Source organism: Mus caroli, chromosome 5 (genome assembly GCF_900094665.2).
Source record: "Mus caroli chromosome 5, CAROLI_EIJ_v1.1, whole genome shotgun sequence".
Lineage (NCBI taxonomy): Eukaryota > Metazoa > Chordata > Mammalia > Rodentia > Muridae > Mus > Mus caroli.
This window is the reverse complement of record NC_034574.1, coordinates 132670263-132688043: the sequence shown is the minus strand read 5'-3', so window position 1 is coordinate 132688043 and position 17781 is coordinate 132670263. Positions and strand designations below refer to the sequence as shown.

The following is a 17781-nucleotide window of genomic DNA, read 5'->3' as shown; positions in this document are numbered from 1 at the left end:
TGTAAAATATTAAAAAACAACAACAAAAAAGAAGTCATTTCTAAGCTTAACAAAAACATCACCTAGTTCCCAGGGCCAGGGCCACCTCTCTACACCTCACACCCCAAATTTGCATACACGCTTGGGCCTCTCTCTCTACCTCATGTCACCCCTGGCCAATGTATACCAGGACCGTGCCCTTCCCCAATTCTCAGAGCCCAGACGACATGTGAATAGGACTGTGGGGTGACAGGTAGAGACCTCACGGTAGAACTGGGGTCCTTCACACCATGCTCCCCACCCTACCCACTTGTGGGATGGAGAAATGAGTGTTAGCTTGTTAATACAGGGATTTACAGCAGCCTCCGTCACTGCTCAGTGGCCTGGCCAGCAGCCAGCCGAGTGTATTTCACCAATATTGACAGCTGAAACTAGGCAGCACTGAGGCGACAAAAATGAGGGAATATATATATATATTTCCTTTTTGCAAACACTATAAGCAGGACCTGGCTCCCAAGGGAATCCATTTCTGACTGAGAGAGATGAAGTGGACAAATTGAAGGTCCGGAGGAACCCAAGTACTGCCTTGGGGTACAGCTGCTTAGGGTCTGCTTGAGCCTTATGCACCGGACCTGGAAAGGGGACATAGGACAGTGGGGTGGCATGATCCTCCTCTGCACAGGAAAGCTCAAGCAGGAGCTGGTAGAGTCGGTCTTGAGCACCCTGGCCCGGGTGGGCAGAGCCTTTCTGTCCCAGCCTCCAGGAGGGGTGGCGCCTGGCAAGAGATCTTAATCAGCTGTAATCTCTTGCTCAAAATAACTGAAAGTCGAGTTAAGAAGGATTACAGGCCCAAAGAGGCGCCTCGGTGTCTCTTGCAGAGTGCTAGCCTCCTACGCACACAATTGCAGGTGTGCACTCGGACATTTGCAATCCTCTGTCCTCCTAGGCACGCATGCCTGTGCTCACCTACACACGTGGGACAGGCTAAGTGGGGACCCCCAGGTCCTCTTTTGTCCCCTCTGGCCTCCTTCATAGTCCTTTGTCACCACGTCACGCCATGCACGGCAATCTAGCCGTTTATGCTATGATTCAGTAGAGGGAACAACCCCTTCTCCCCATCACCTCCCATTGGACCGAGCCTGCCAGGTGGTGGTCTGCTGTATGAGGGCAGAGTACGAGGAACCCTGCCGCCAGCCACGGTCTGGCCATCTGAGTCTTCCTATAGTTGTCTGCCATCCTACACCCAAGCTTGTCAGCAGCGACGGGGTCTTCAGGATGGGCAGGACCCTGTGACTGTCCCCTCTACCTTGGTCAGCAGCCCCTCAAGCAAGGAAAGATGAACCCACCTCTCACGTTGCCTCTGCCTTACAGGGACTCCCACAACCTCAGCCTCACGGGCTGCAAAAGCCTCCTTCCATGCTTAGGATCAGGGAAACTGAGATTCAGAAAGAAAGGCCCATGGTGGGTCACAGTGAATCAGCCCTTCCTGTCTAGGTCAAGGGCAAGTTGAGAGGACAGGCCCATGACACCCGGAGCCATGGACACAGAACCAGGTGAAAGACGAGCCCAGAGTACTGAGGCCAGGGGACCACCATGGGGAGTCGTTGTCAGGGGAACAGAACATATGCTCTAGATGGGTGAGTGTCCCAGTGGGGGATGGATGGGATGCAAGCTCCTCCATCCATGCACTCACTCATTCCAGAGCTCACATATTCATATTCCCCTGCTGTGCACCTCTTCTTGTCGTCCACTTCTATACCCCCATCTCTCCTTTCACTCCGTACTCAGTAATTCAATCATCAAACCAGTCCCCAGGGTGGAGGGCAGTGTGTAGACCCTGCATGAGGGGGCTACTTCCAGGCACTGTGCTCAGTCTATCACCTGGACCAGACAGCAACGGGCCATGTTCCTTGTCAGGGTTCCTCTGCCCGGGTGTGGGTCCCTAATGTCAGAAGTGCAGCCAATGGCTATTGGATACGATCCTTCTAGAATCTTCCAGTGAAACACTAGCACACTCAACCTGTGTGCCTCCTCCCTATCCACCCCCTCCTTCTCTTCAAAGCAAACTTTCTCAAAAGGGTGACTCATGGTCTCCACCTGTCTCTTGGCTTTATCTTTTTCCAGCCTCATTCATCCCGGATCTGAGAGAGTGATGTCTCCTGTTCCTGTTACAGGTGACCTCTGAGGCACTACTTCCTGACCTTTGTCTTGTTCACTCCATGGCAGCCTTTGCCACAGATATCTGATGCTCTCTGTGCCCCCATCCTGTCCTTAGAGCTGGGTTCTCATGGAAACCCTTGGATGACCCTCAGCTGGACTGTCCAAGGCTATCCCTTAATGCCTTCCACTTGACTGAACCCCGACTGGTCTCCATATCCCTGACATTTCCTAGATTGCAGGTGAGGTGTGCAGATGTGGGGGGCCAGTGGGGCACTCCAAGGCCTACTGTGGGAGGCAGACTCCGTTTACAGAGTGCAGGAGCCAAGCCTGGGTGCTGGCTCAGCTCACTAGGACCAGCTGACAGCTCTGACCAGGGACCTATCAGAGGTAGGAAGCCTTGAATCACAGCGAGGGCCCAACCTCCTGGCCTGGATGGCGATGGCAGAGGTCCCTGAGGGGGTGAATTAGACATTTAAAGAAATGTCACAGGGGGAGATGGCTCAGTTGCTAGAGCACTTTCCATGTGAACACGAAGAGCTGGATCCAGAGCCTTGTAACCTAAAAAGCTAGGTGTGTGACCATGGTGGTGGAGAGGCAGAGACAGGAGTGTCCCTGAGGCTTGGTGGCCAGAGCGCTCAGCTGAATCCACGAGGCTAGTGAGACCCTGTCTCAAAAAAAAAAAAAAATAGAGGTTGACTTCTGACCTCTGTGTGCAGTACATGCATGCGCGCATACACATCTGCATTCATATGTACACATACAGAAGGAAGGAACAAGGGAGAGAGGGAGGGAGGGAGGGAGGGAGGGAGGGAGGATCTATCACAGGCCAAAGGAGCACCATCCAAAGAGACCCTAATGGACTCTCATTAGACACCTGTCTCACAGACTGACAGGCCTGGGCAGCAAGCAAACCAACTTCCTGCCATAGCCTGCTCTGTGCCTGGTTCTCTCCACAGCAGGGGGATGCTGAGCATAGAGTGTAAGCACAGCAGAGGACCCTCAGAGAACCATGAACACAGCCCGGCTGGAGAGATGAGAGCAGGAGAGATGCATCTGGGCCACGGCTGCTGGGCAGGGCATTCAGTGGAAGGCCTTAGCAGCTGAGTCCAGTAGGCAGGAAGGAGAATGTTCACCACCGACAGGGGAGGGGTTGAGGGTACAAGGTCATGTGATCAGAGCCCTCACTCTTTAGGGCGTGTGGGGTGTTTGGAGGACAGAGTAGTCAGTGCCAAGTAGTACCCCGGGCTACAGTGAGTGGCTTCATGGGCAGAGTTGAGGGAAGACAGGGTGACAAGAGGTGGGACGTGTGGCTTTAGTTCCTGTCCAGTTCTTCCCCTCTCTGCTCCTCGCCACTTCTCTCCTCTTAAAACAAAGGTGTAGTCAGGGGCCAGAGAAACTGAGAGTGAGGAGTCAAGCCAAGCCTCTCATTTCCAAACCCAAACCTGTTTTTCCATCTGAGTCTCTTTGGGTGCCTGCAGGGTTATTCATACAGTGAGAGGGCCAGAGCTTGGTATCCGGGAATGACTCCTGAACACATGCACACACACACAGAGACACACACACATGCACAGACACACACACTGACACACACACAGACATAGGCACACACACACAGACATACATGCACACACACATGCACACACAGATACACAGACACACACTCATACAACCATGCACACACACATGCATATACACCCAGGACCTCTTTAGCCCATGACACGGTGGGGATGACAGACTGAACTGTGTTTGTAATGTTGTCCCAACCCCACAGCCCTTCTCTGGTGATGAATTTCAGTGTGGTGTTCCAGGCTTTTAAACTTCTATGGTCTGATTTGTATAATCATGGCGGACGAATAGGACTGATCATATGTGTCTAAAAATATGGGCCCCATCTTCAATCATGGATCCAGAAGTGTGGCCAGGGCAGAGCTGGATCTGAGCCAAGTGGAGTGGACTTGCTTTCGCATCCTGCACCCCCAGGGGCAGCCCGGGCCGAGAGCCAGGGCGGGGACGCATAGAAATGGGTGGAAAGCTATCGATCGATAACTTTTCACTGTCCCAATGTTTTGCCAATAGATCATGTTTACTGCTAGTGCCCGCCTGCCTCTGCAGCAGGGCTCCAGCCAGAACTGTCCGGCGACGTTCTGCGGCAGAGCCCGCGGGCTATGATGGGCAGGGACCCAGCCTGGCCAAGAGCAGGCAGGGGCCAGCCTGCTCCCTTGCTCCTCTGCTCGGGTTGACGCACTAAGGTTGGTCTGGCTAAGCTCTGACTGGGTGACCTTGGGAAACTTACTGACCCTCTCTGAGCTTCATTCAGCTTCCCACTCTGTCAAGTGGAGATGAGCTTGGCCCTCCCTCCTGGGGTGATGATAAGGAAGCTTGCGCCTTGTTATTTAAGGTTTCTAGAACGTTTGTACAGGGCGTTTTCTCTGTTCTTTCTGGACAGTTTTCTAGACCCTCCTTAATTTAAGGAGGCAGTGGAGAGAGACCTTGTACAGCAGTGTGGGTGGAGAGATAGGAAAGGCTGCCTGGGCCTTGCCTATACACCCAGCATCCCCTCCCCATTCCCCTGTCACCAGTTCAAGCTCAGCCTGGCCAGGAGTTAAAAATGGCTAAATCAGCAGTATGGATCCTTGGGCTTGGTCACAGGGTCAGGTGGGGCACACCCTGGACCTTAGCTGGACCTGACCTTGTCCTCCGACCAGCCAGGGACTGGAGGCTAGACAATACACTTGCCCATGCTATGCTCCTCCCTATGAGAGCTCAAAGATCACCAAGGAGGGTCAAGTTGACAGGGAGACTGTCTAATGTCAGATGACCTTGTGGGAGAACCTCTGGTCTTGACCCATCGACTCAGAGCAGGAACACTCTGCAAGCACACAGCCAGGACAGCTCCCTGCCCCATCTACATTTATTGAGCATCTACTGGATGCCAAAGCCATCCAGACAGAGGGTGGTGATGGAGGGAAGGGAGGAAGGGGAAGGGAGAGGGAGAAGCTCAGAGAGGGAAAGCCAGCCAGGAACCAGTGACCAGCAAAAGACTTCGGCAGGCAATTTGCAGATAAGTAGTCTCCTGACTCACTCAAAACTTGCACAGGGGACTGTGGAGCTGGAGCCAGATGCATAAGGCAGCCAACATCCCCCGAGAGGCCCCAGCCTGGAGATGCAGGGAGCAGAGCCTAGTTTGCGGTTTCCTTCCCAACTAGAGCTGGGGCCCGATCACTCCCTGTGGCCCTCCCTTCCTCCCTCCCTTTGCTGCTCCAGGCTGCTCTGAAGTTAATTAGGGACCCAAACACTTAATGGTCTCTGAAGCTTCCACCGGGCATCTTTTTAAATTAAAAAAGATGATGTATTGCACCATTGGAGGGAGAAATCAGTCCGCAAAGGCTCCCCGTTCAAGCGCTGGCAGGCATCTTTGGAGGAGGGTGCCAGGCTGGTCCCTGAAGATGACAGACAGTGTGTGACCCTCTCCAGGAACTCTGCCACGGTCCCCATCATCAGACAGAGAGACTCATTTAAAAGCAACCATGGGCCTGGGTGTCCCATCACACCCCCTATAACTCTGGCAGCCAGGAGGTTCTATCTTTAGTCTGACCTGAATCTTTCCAGTTGTTTTGAGAGAAGGCTGGTTTGAGATCTGCTGTTCTCTACTAGAGTTCTGCTGACCTCTGAGAGCCCCTGAGTTCCAGAAAGCCCCTTTCTGGTTCTCCTGACCTCAAGAACTCTGATCCTATTTGGGGGCTTGCTATTGGCCTGGTGGAAGGGCCAGGAATTATACTGTAGGAGGCTGGCTGGTACCCAAAGACAACGTGGGCCAGATCTCACCATAGTCTACCACCCAGGCCTGGGTACAGACACAGTGACCATCCACAAGCTACTCACTGGGTCACACTGACCCTTGTGCCCTCGTCCCCTTGGCAATTTTTCATACACTAAAGATCTGGAGACCATGTCTGCTAAAGACAAGGGGAGATTTGAGATATGGCAAAGGCTGACAAGGCTCGTTGTGAAAGAGAAATTAAAACCTACACCCCCCCCCAAAGGGGAGACCAAAAAGAAGTTCAAGGACCCCAATGCACCCAAGAGGCCTCTCTCAGCCTTCTTCTTGTTCTGTTCTGAGTACCACCCCCAAATCAAAGGCAAGCATCCTGGCTTATCCATCGGTGATGTTGCAAAGAAACTAGGAGAGATGTGGAACAACACTGCAGCGGATGACAAGCAGCCCTATGAGAAGAAGGCTGCCAAGCTGGAGGAGATGTACAAGAAGGATCTTGCTGCCTACAGAGCTAAAGGAAAACCTGATGCAGCGAGAAAGGGGGTGGTCAAGGCTGAAAAGAGCAAGAAAAGGAAGAGGAAGATGAGAAGGAAGAGGAGGAGGAGGAGGAAGAGGAAACGAAGATGAAGAAGAAGATGATGAATAAGTTGGTTCTAGCACAGTTTTTTTCTTGTCTATAAAGCATTTAACCCCCCTGTACACAACTCACTCCTTTTAAAGAAAAAAGAAAAAGAAATGTAAGGCTCTGTAAGATTTGTCTTTAAACTGTACAGTGTCTTTTTTTTTATATAGTTAACAGACTGCTGAATGTGTCTTTAGATAGCCCTGTCCTGGTGGTATTTTCAATAGCCACTAACCTTGCCTGGTACAGTCTGGGGGTTGTGAACTGGCATGGAAATTTAAAGCAGGTTCTTGTTGGTGCACAACACAAATTAGTTATCTATGGGGACCGTTTGGTTTTTGTTTTGGTTTTGGTTTTATTTTTTTCATCTTCAGTTGTCTCTGATGCAGCTTATACGAAGATAATTGTTGTTCTGTTAACTGAATACCACTCTGTAATTGCAAAAAAAAAAAAAAAATTGTGGCTGTTTTGTTGACATTCTGAATGCTTCTAAGTAAATACAATATTTTTTATTAAAAAAAAAAAGATCTGGAGACATCACTCTGAGCTGAGGTGGTAAATGAGTCTCTAGCCTTCAGATGTTACAATTATCCGGGAACTAAAAGCCCACCCAAGGGATGCCGACGAGAAGGACCAGCGGGTAAGTTTCTTCTGTGCACGCGTGAGGACCTGAGTTCGATCCCCAGTCCCACATGAAAGCTAGACCTCACGGTGCATGCAATCCTGGTCCTGCAGAGGTGGAGACAGGGGGATCCTGGCACTGTGCTGCACACAGTCTAGATGGATCAGAGTGCTCCAAATTCAGTGAGAGACCCTGTTTCAAAATGGATGTGGGGGGACTGGGGAGGGCACTAGATGCGGGCTCTGCAAACAGCCACACCACACACACACAGTTAATTAATGAGCAATTAGTCCCCAGTATTACATTAATTAGGGAAATGAAGGAAAACACACAAAATCCATCCTGAGGGTATCAGAACTGAGACGTGTGTGGCAGGAACCAGTGTGTATCTGAGCCTCCAGCTGACCCTCTGTGGGACACACCTCCACCAGATATGGGCCCATGACCTCTTCACAGAGTCCACAGCCCACTTCCTACATCATTCCCCTCATACCCACAGTTGCCCACACTCCGTTTGTCCTGAGAGCCGTCACGTCACCACACTGCAAGTTCTGAGGAGGTGAATGGAAAGCTCGCCTCCTCCCTGGGGCTCACCCTGCTTCTGAGGGTAGAGTCTACGACTACAGCCACCACCAGAACGCCCTGTCCCCTCAGGAGCTCCCATAGCTACCAGGCATCTCACAGAGGCCACACCACTTCCACCCCAGGAGCACCAGGAAGCATGGAGGTTCAAACTGTCACCTCAGGAGCCTGAGGCAGGAGGATTGTGAGTTCATTGTCAGCAGAGCCAGCCCTGGCTCCCACAGCTCAGCAGAGCAGGGACAACGACTTGCCCTCCTAGAGGATACCGCCTCACACTTGCCTGGTTTCGTATCAATGTTCACTGCACGTGGAATGTTTTCCTCTGTGTGGAAAAAGGGTCAGAATTGACTCCCTCCTCCTCCTAAGTAGCAGCAAATGGCCCTGACAGGATGTATTGATTAATCTATTCCCTTAGGTTGATTTCTGATTCTCCAATCTTGCCCTCCCTCCCTCCCCTCCTCTCTCTTTCCCTCCCTCTTTCCCTTCCTTCCTCCACAGCCTTGTTCAGCTTCCAACCTTTTTTCCAGGACTTTCCATATCATCACAGAGGATCCCAGTAGGGTTGGGAAGATGGCTTAGTCAGTATAGTGCTTACTGTGCAAGGAAAAGGCCCAAGTTTCACCTCCAGAACCAACATAAAAAGTGGGGGCTGATAGCACTTGCTTATGACCCCAGAGCTGAGATGGTAAAGCCAAGGGGATCCCTGGGCCTGGCTGGGCAGTCAGCCTTGCCTAATTGGTAAGCACCTAGAGAGGGAGAGATCCTGTCTCAAAAACAAGGTGGATGGCACTGGAGGAGCGATACTTAAGGTTGGCCTCTGGCCTCTATGCTGTGTCCAAGGTCACACACACACACACACACACACACACACACACACACGATAAGAATTGTACCAGCATCCATGGCAGCCTCGTAGGACAGAAGGTGGCCTCTTGGCATAGCCTCCCAGGACACTCCCTGCCCCTCTCTTCTTTCACCAAACTGAACCTACTCTAGGACTGGTCGCCATTGTCCTTCAGATATTTAGCATCATGTCTACCAGGAAGGCAAGTGTATTATAACTAAATTGTTTATATACTCTGATTGCCTAATTTTTTTTCATGGACAGGTTTTTTTGTTGCCCAGGTTGGCCTCAAGCTTACTACAGGATAACTTTCAATGTATGATCCTCCTGCCTCCGTCTCCCACGTGTTGGGACTGCAGACATGCACTACCACACAAACACACTCCATTTCTCTGGTACTGAGGGGGAATCTAGGGCTTCATGTCCCCGGGCAAACACTCCACCAACTGGGCCACATCCCTACCCCCTACTTCTATCTTTTTTGAATATTCATTTTGGGGGAGGGAACAGTTTCTTGAGACAACTATCTCTATGTACCCCAGTCTGGCCTGAAACTCTCAATCCTCCTGCCTCAGCCTCCTGGACACTTCTGGATGGATCTTAAGCATGATTCTTTCCTGCTTTTCAAAACTGGCCACCTAGTGCAGAGAGACTGTGCTCAAACTGGAAATTAATTCTGGAGTAACTCCTAGGGAATATTCCAGCAAGCCTTTCTGCCTTCTTATTTTTCCTTCCCTGTCCCTTGGGAAGACATTATCGAGCTCTTTATAATGACCCTAAATTTTTCTTGTCAAATTTTCTAGAAATTCCTCGGGGCTTCTGCGCTGTTGTTTTTATTGTACCCATCTCAAGCAGGGACCAATTATTTCATTACTTGTTCCGACCACTTGTTCTTTAGCGCAAATGAAAGTTATTGATCTGCGTTACGTGTTTTCTCTCTGGCTCTGTTCCTTCATATTAAATTCGTATATTAAATTATTTTTCAGTTGCTTCTCTTGGGTCTCAAATCACACTGTCGACCAATAATTACAATTGTTTCCTAGAGATGGTCGTTCAATTCGCTTTCCTGTCTTATTGCTATGTCTACCGTCACAGTGCAAACAGAAAGGTGCTGTCTTTGCTCTAATGAAAGGTTTTGAACGGGAATGATTTTTTTTTTAATGCCATCATTTAGAACAGTCCTGGCTGCCACACCGAGGCAGATCGTTCACTCTGATAGCAAAGTACCTTTCCAGGCCTATTTTTAGCTGTTCCTTTAAAACCAGAAATTGGCACCAGGGCTTGGTCAAATGCCCTTTGTCATTTATTAACAGCATGCTGGCTGACTGGCTGATATTATATATCATATTAATTGCTCTAGCTCAAAGCCATCTCCTAATTCTTTGTGTGAATCCTGTATAATCAAGGCAGATCATCTCTCTAATATTCTTCAAACCCAAGACTGCACCTGCTCTTCCCAAGGAGATCGTGGTGGTTTTCGTGGGCAAGGATGGTGTGGGGTTTCATTTCAGGGATGTGTGTATGGCTTCTACGGCATCCTCCTCCAGGTGGCTGGAGACTCGGCCTCTGATGTTCTTGGAAGGGAACAGCTGCTTTCAGAGGCTTGGGGTCTTAGGCCATGTGAGGGAATAGCAGTAACATAGGCCTTTGCATCTGGGGTTGGCCCACAGTAGGGCAGGAAACAGAGTGATCTCTGAGAGCACGTTAGAAATCTAGAAGGAATCTTTCTTGGTAGATGCAGTTAGGTGGGGTGGGGCCCTTGGGGGGACAGGTCCCAACTGGTGAGGTCTTATTTGGGGGCCACTCCATGTACCCCGTCCAGGGCCCTCAAGACTAGGCTTCAGCACACCCATGCGTGGACATGTGGGCACTCTAACCTAGCCCAGGGGCCACTGAAGAGACACAGAGGAAACAGAAGGCTTAACTCTACCCTGTCTCACCCCTTCTCACAGACAGACAGACACCATGAACAGCGTCAGAACTCCCAAAAGAGCAGCTTATGGAGTACAGAGACGTCACTTCCTGTTGCTCCTTGGAGTGTTCTACCTTGGCACCCTTGAACCCAGGCCAGTCTGGGGCTTACCAGGCCACGGCCACCCTGCAGCATGTTGTGGAAGTGACTTCCGTGCCATCCTGCTGTGCGTGTGCAGGCTGTATGTCTGGGAACTGGGGGGTGGAGTCTAAGGGCCCCATTGGTGCCTATCTTGGGGGGAGGGAGGCAAGTGCCGCACTGAGGAGACCTAGCAGTGCCACCAAGCCCTTCCCTGACTGCTCAACTCACACACCACTGGGTGCAGAACTGCTTGTTATAGTAGCAATGGCAGGGGCAGCGGCAGGGTCAGGGACAGGGTAGGTGGTGGCCTCACATCCCAGCTCCCCTCCCAGTTTGTCTAGGGGAGTCCCAAGCCCTCAGTGTCCTGCTGAGCAGCCTCATATACCTGGTGCTGAGGTGGAAGTTGGCAGGGACCCTCTACAGGGATTGGGAACCAGGGCCTCCAGGCAACACTATTGGCACAAGCCAGGCTCTCCAGTCTCCCGATTCAGACAGTTGATAGCCATAGGTTTCCCTGCAAACAACTTGTTGTTCTTGTTGTTGTTGTTACTGTTGTGTGTTGTGTGTGTATGGGTGTTGTTACTGTTGTGTGTGTATGGGTGGGCAGAAGGCAGCCTAAGCTATCGTTACAAGCCTCTCAGTAGTGACACAGACTGGCTAGGCAGAGAGCGCCAGGAACCCTCCTGTCTCAGCCTCCCCAGAGCTGGGACTATAAGCACGTGTGTCCACAATCAGCTTTTTAAATGGGTGCCAGGGACCAAATTTCACATCCTCCTGCTTCTCCCCATCCCCAAGCATGCTCCCAAACATCTCCGACTCTTATTTTTTGGATGAGTGGTCCAGTTGATAACTGCAAACAGGGCCACGATGACAGCCGGTATCGAGGGCAAGGGAAAGGGCCAGTGTGATCCTGAGCAAGGGCACTGGAGTGGGTAGCTGCAGACCTTCAGCTCCTCAGAGGGGAAGTGCTCAGTCAGTCTGACCTCTGTCTCTCTTCTTTAAAAATGTGGACAATGATGTGGCCTCCTAAGAGAGCCACTCAACCACTGAATCATGCAGCCGCAGCAGTCTGCAAGACAGTGTCTAGGCTCTTTTGTTTGTGATGCGAGAGGGATGGTGGGGGGAAAGGGAGTATGGCTGAGGTTCAAGAGGGAAGAGGATGAAAGAGAACTGGTTGGTGACTCTCTCTCTCTCTCTCTCTCTCTCTCTCTCTCTCTGTGTGTGTGTGTGTGTGTGTGTGTGTGTGCACCTAGCTAGAGAAGGGTGTGGCTTTCCATGGAGTGCAGGGCAAACGGGGGGAGCAGAGATTCGAGGGAGACTTGTGCAGGGAGGCACACGGCAGAGGTGGAAGGACAGAACACCATTTGATCCCCTCCATGGGCTGGGAAGGTGGGCCGTGGAGGCCATGGGTGGGTGGGCCTGGCCTCAGGACACAGCGTCCTCTGGAGGCGTGGGGCCCAGGGCTCAGGGTCTGTGCTGCAGCCCCACCTTCTTGAGCCATTAGGGCTCCAGCTAGGAAGCTTGGGGAAGTTTGGCTGGAGCCTCCGGGCAGATGGAAGAACTGGAGATCAGAGAGTGAGGAAAGAAGCCCTCTGCAGTGGCTAGTGAGAACTCTGGGAACTGCAGGGTCAGCCCTAGGAGGGTCCTTGGCCACTGATGGACACACTGATGAACAAGAGAGTCATCGGCTCCCTTCAGCCTCTTTCATTGGAAAGAATGAAAGTCTGACCAAGTTACATAGCTTATGGCAATGTTAGAGCCTAAGGCGATCTCCCCACCAGAATAAAAGTCTATCTCCCTCACCCTCCTGGGGTGGAGTTGCCACAGCCTAGTGCAGAGTCTGGATAGTGATGGGAGCCACAAGTCTGGAATTTTCTATCCTGAGAATGCTAAGGCCAGTGCACATGCTTGAGTAGTTTCACATGCAGCCATGCATCCCCAGTCCATGACTCTTACAGTGCCCAAGCCCTCGCCACAGGCTGCACGCAGCGCGAGTCTGCCTGCTTCCTGTCTCGCTCCCTGGCAGCTGGGAACCTTCCGTATTAGATGTCACAGTTGGCCTGGAAACCACCCAACTAGGGCATGAGCACAGCCTCAGGGTCTAGGGCGTGAGCACAGCCTCGGGGTCGTGACAGGCTCCTTCCTGATAAAATCCTTGGGGGGGTTAATCCTGGCTCATGGCTCCCTGCCAATTTGCCCAGGTCTCTGAGTCTGTCACCTGCCACCTGCAGGCAGTAGCTTGTAGGCCATGCACCTCCCAGCTAGAGACCCCTAGACTTTCTGTCACACACACACACACACACACAAGTATGCACAAAAGCACATACTTCTTTCTGCTCTCTGAGGAAGACCCACGCTGCTGCTGCTGCTAGGACCTCAGGGCCAGCTGAGGCAGGTTTTAAGGCCGGCAGCCTTCCTCTGAGGCCACTATCCCATTCCTCAAGTGTCCTGTACCTGTCTTGTGTCCCACCTCTGCTTTGGAAGACCCTGGAGAGTCTCTCAGACCCCAACTTGTGCTCTCTTTGGCCTGATGACTCTCGAAGCAGACTGTGGGTGCTGTCCCCGCCCAGGCACACTATAACAAGCATGAAGATCTTATGGTGATATTCCTTCCAAAAGGATTAGTGGCTCAAGTCCTCGGGCACAACAAAACTTGCTCCACAAGTGGGCAGAGAAGTGTGGCCCCCATGCCACATGCAGGAAACAGAAAGACAGAAGATGAGCTTCAAGATACATACTCAGTTGATGTCATAGAGACATCCTGAGCAGATCAGGAGATGGTGCTCTGTGTATATACTAGTTTTGTGTCACCTTGACACAGGAAGAGTCATCGCAGCAGAGGAAGCCTCGATGGAGAAAATGTCTCCATAAGATCAGGCTGTAGCCGAGCGTGGTGGCGCACGCCTTTAATCCCAGCCCTCGGGAGGCAGAGGCAGGCGGATTTCTGGGTTCAAGGCCAGCCTGGTCTACAAAGTGAGTTCCAGAACAGCCAGAGCTACACAGAGAAACCCTGTCTGGGGGGTGTGGGTGGGGGACAAGATCAGGCTGTAGGCAAGCCTGGAGGGGATTTTCTCAGTGATGGATGTGGGAGGAATCAGACCATAGTGGATGGGGCCGTCCCTGGGCTGGTGGTCCTGGCCACTGCACAGCTCCTGCCTCCAGGTTCCTGCCTTCACTGTGCTTGATGATGAACTGTCATATGGACCTGTGAGTGAAATCAACCCTTTATTTTCCAAGTTGCTTTCGGTCATGGTGTCCCAATTGTAGCAACAGTCACCCTCACAAGATGCTAGTCAAGTTTGCTCTAGCACTGCTTGGCACTCAGCTGAACTCAGTTCTGACCTTGAGGGACATGAAGAAGTCCGACCCTCATCATCCCCACCTTACAGCCGATGCCATTCTGAGAATTCACCTCTGTCCAGAGGTCAACAGCATACAGTCATCCCGTGAGGCTAAAGGGACTGTTCCCATTTTACAGATGGTGAGCGTAAAGGCTAATTCTCCTGCCTGGGTTCCCACAACAGTGAGGTCAGAGTTCAAACCAAGCAGCCAGGAGCAGAGCCTATGAATAACCTGAGGTCACATGGCCTGCAGGTTGACAGAGTGAGATCCAGGGTGAATGGGCAACCCCTTGGGGTTAAAGCAGAGAGGCTCATGGGTAATGGGAACAATTAGGGGGCTGCCTAGGACCTGGAATCCCCAGAGCATGTTCAGGACCACAGCCCCAGGCTGAAGGTGAGTAGTGACTTCTCCAAGCCTGCTTGATGAATGGGGCACCCGCACACCTGGGTGGAAAAACTACAGGAAAAGACACCCACGTCTGTGAGCAGAGAGCCCAGGCCGAGTCTAATCCCTGATGATGCTGGAAGAGGTGTGGGAGGGTGCACACACTGGTTTGTTCAGAATGCACAGAGAGGGACCCCAGGAGTCTTCGGAAAATCGGGAGGAAGTAGCACAGGGCGTGTCCACTGTGGACTACTATATGGCGATGAAATGGAGCACACATCGCAGCCAGAAGGACACCACTGAGCACACCTGTTCAGTTACTGTCCCGCGTGTCAGAGTTTCAGAATCTGCAGCAGCGGTCTCCTTTGCTGGGATGGGGTACGTATAAATGTAAAAGTGTGTGGGAATACAAATCACAAAAGGAAGGAAGTGGGAGGGGCTCAGTGGGGTCCCAGTGGCTGTGGGAAGGTCCGCAGTGCAGGGGCCTGGGGAGATGGCTTAGTGGGTAAAGTGCCAGCCACACAAGCATAAGAATCTGAATTCAGTCCTTGGAACTCGAGTTAAACCCCCCTGAGGGGGAAGGGTCGGATACAAGAGCACCCTTGGACCTCAATGGACAGAGGCCAGGCAAGTTAACAAGTTCCAGGCGGAACAGGAGACCTTGCCTCAAAAGATATGACTGAGGACATGGGACAGTCAGCCACTGGTCTCCACACATGTTCACACGTGCATGTGCACACACACATACACATGCATGTGCACATATTCATGCATGCACACACATATATGTGCACATATATACACATGTGTGCAAGCACATACACACTTGTGCATGCATTCACACACATATATATGTGCATATGCACACACTTACATGCACGCAAAATGTGCGCGTGCGCACGTGTGTGCACACACACATATAGACATCCATGTAAGTGAGCACATGCACAAATAGGCACATGTGCACACATTCGTTCATGCATGCACACACATATGTATATATATGTACACATGTGCAGATGCAGACACACACATATATACATGCACACAAGCATGCACATGCACACACACATATATGCACATGCATGCAAGTGAGCACATACACAAATAGGCACATGCACACAAGTGCATATACACATGTGCACATGTACACATACACACACACATATCATACATAGAAATGACTAGGATCCACCTATGATTATAGCACTCAGGAGCAGGAGGCTGAGGCAGGAGGATTACAAGTTTGAAGGCAGCCTGAGCTATATAGGGATCCCATGCTGGGTTCCTCCCCAGACATTATAATGGCAAATTCTCTTCTGAGGACCTCAGCAAAATTAAAAGTTGAAAGACAAGCAGAGCCAAGGAACAAACTGCTACTGTGTGGTGGGAGCCATGGGAGTGTGAGAAGCCACCTGGGAGGGATATCCATTGTGTTATTCTTTATACCTTTGGTCATAGTAAATATTTTATAATTAGTGAAATATTTATTAGGGATTCCTTAAATATTTGAGATGTCTTGAATATTTTATAATAAATTTTAAAACATTTTGAAAAGGAGCCGCTTGTGGTTTCTGACCGAGTTCCCCATCTATGAGGTATGCAAGGGCAGGCTGTGTCAGGGTCCTTACCTCAGAGAGAGCTGGGTTGACAGAGCGGGTTGTGGGGTGTGTGAGGAGTGGGGATCAGGTGTGTGTGTGTGTCTGACTGTCTGTCTGTCTGTCTACAGCTCTAGATAAGGGTCCTTCTGGAGAAAAGCCATTTTCTCTCACTCTGAGGACTGAAATGGGATGCCCAGTCATTGCAGGGTCTCTGAGCAGCAAGGGGCAGCATGTAGGCCATCTGCCTTTGTAAGTCCTTACAGCTGCAGAGGGACAGCGCTGGCCATGCAGCGCAGCGCACAAGAACCATGGGTTCCGAGAGCTTGCATCCCTCCTTCTGAAGACAGTGGGTTCAACTTTCTGGACACCCTCTAACTAGGCCAATGAGGTTTTAACGTTTCGCAGTTCTCAAGCTGTAGGTCTTGACCCCTTTCACAGGGCTCTCCTAAGACCATTTAGAAAACACAGATATTTACATTACAATTCATAACAGTAGCAAAATTACAGCTATGAAGTAGCAATGAAAGTAATTTTATGGTTGGGGAGTCACCACACCATGAGGAACTTATTAAAGGGTTGCAGCACTAGGAAGTTTGAGACCCGCTGCACGAGAGGAACTGGAGGTTGAAGGTAGGTTCAGCCATTCAGTTCCATCCAGAACATCACACTGGTCTTTCCAGCCACCAGGAGCCACCAGCCCACCTCAGCCTCTGCCCTAAGATCCTGAAATTGCTGGTCAGCCCAGAGAGGGCAAAGGGCTATCCTGGAGACACAGAGACAGATTAAGTTAGACCAGGGGAGCTACAGTCTTGCCCCCTATGTTATCACCTAACCCTTCCGAATGGCATGGGGGCTAGAGAACTCCCTGGCAAGTGGATTCCCGTGCTCTGTCCCCAAGGCTTGGAGAAGGTTTGGAGGGCTGGTGGCCTGGGCAGGGGAGGAAGCAGCAAGGTGAAACTCAAACTTTGCGGGGAACTCTCGGGTGGCTGTCCTTAACTTTAGTATTATTATGCATGCTGTGCGTGAATTCGTGCACAGTCATGTGTGTGGCAGAGAGCACGCGTGTGCTACCACACACGTATTGGGGTGGGAGGACAGCCTCGAGTGTCAGTCCTTGCCATCTGCCTTGCTCAAGGCAGGGTGTCTGCCTCTCCCCTGCATAGCTAGCTGACCCGTGAGCTTCAGAAGACTCTCCTGTCTCTGCAGCCTGTCTCCCTGTAGGAGCGCAGGGAGAGTAGAGAGCCAGCACAGCATTTTATGTAGCTTGAATATCGCATAAGCCTTGGACTCACAGCCAGAGTGTGGATAGAATCTTCTCTGGCTGAGAGCACATCCTATGGATTCAACGTAATGGTTAGTGGGACTCCCAGTGTGCTGTGTGGACGGTGGGCTGAATCCACGGTCTCCTCTCTCCAGTGCCTGTTCTTTCCAAAGTATGTTGATTTCATCTCCTTTGGTAACTTCTAGCAAGAGAGAGCTTTTTGAAAGGAGCCATGGAAAGCCTTGGGGTGACCCTGAACAGGGGCCTAAGGTGACCTCATGCCTGCTGTCTCCCACTAGGTCCCAGGATCCAGGTCATACATCCATGGAGAATCCAAGAATCCTAGTTGGCCACCAACTTCTATTCTCTTCCTATCTTTTAAACTTGAGGCTAGTGAGATGTCTCAGCAGGCAAAGGGGCTTGCTGCCAAGTCTGACAACCTGAGTTCAATTCCCAGGACCAGCATGATAGGAGAGTACAGACTATAGCAAGTTGTGTGGACACGGACACATAGACACATTCTCTCTCCCTCTCCCTCTCCCTCTCCCTCTCCCTC

General features: G+C 51.3%; 1 protein-coding gene across 4 annotated transcripts in view; it reads right to left on the bottom strand.

Moving 5' to 3' along the window:
* The window catches only part of Elfn1 (extracellular leucine rich repeat and fibronectin type III domain containing 1), a 66624-nt gene that overhangs the window by 4571 nt on the left and 44272 nt on the right, over positions 1 to 17781 (bottom strand). The gene's annotated exons all lie outside the window — the stretch shown is intronic.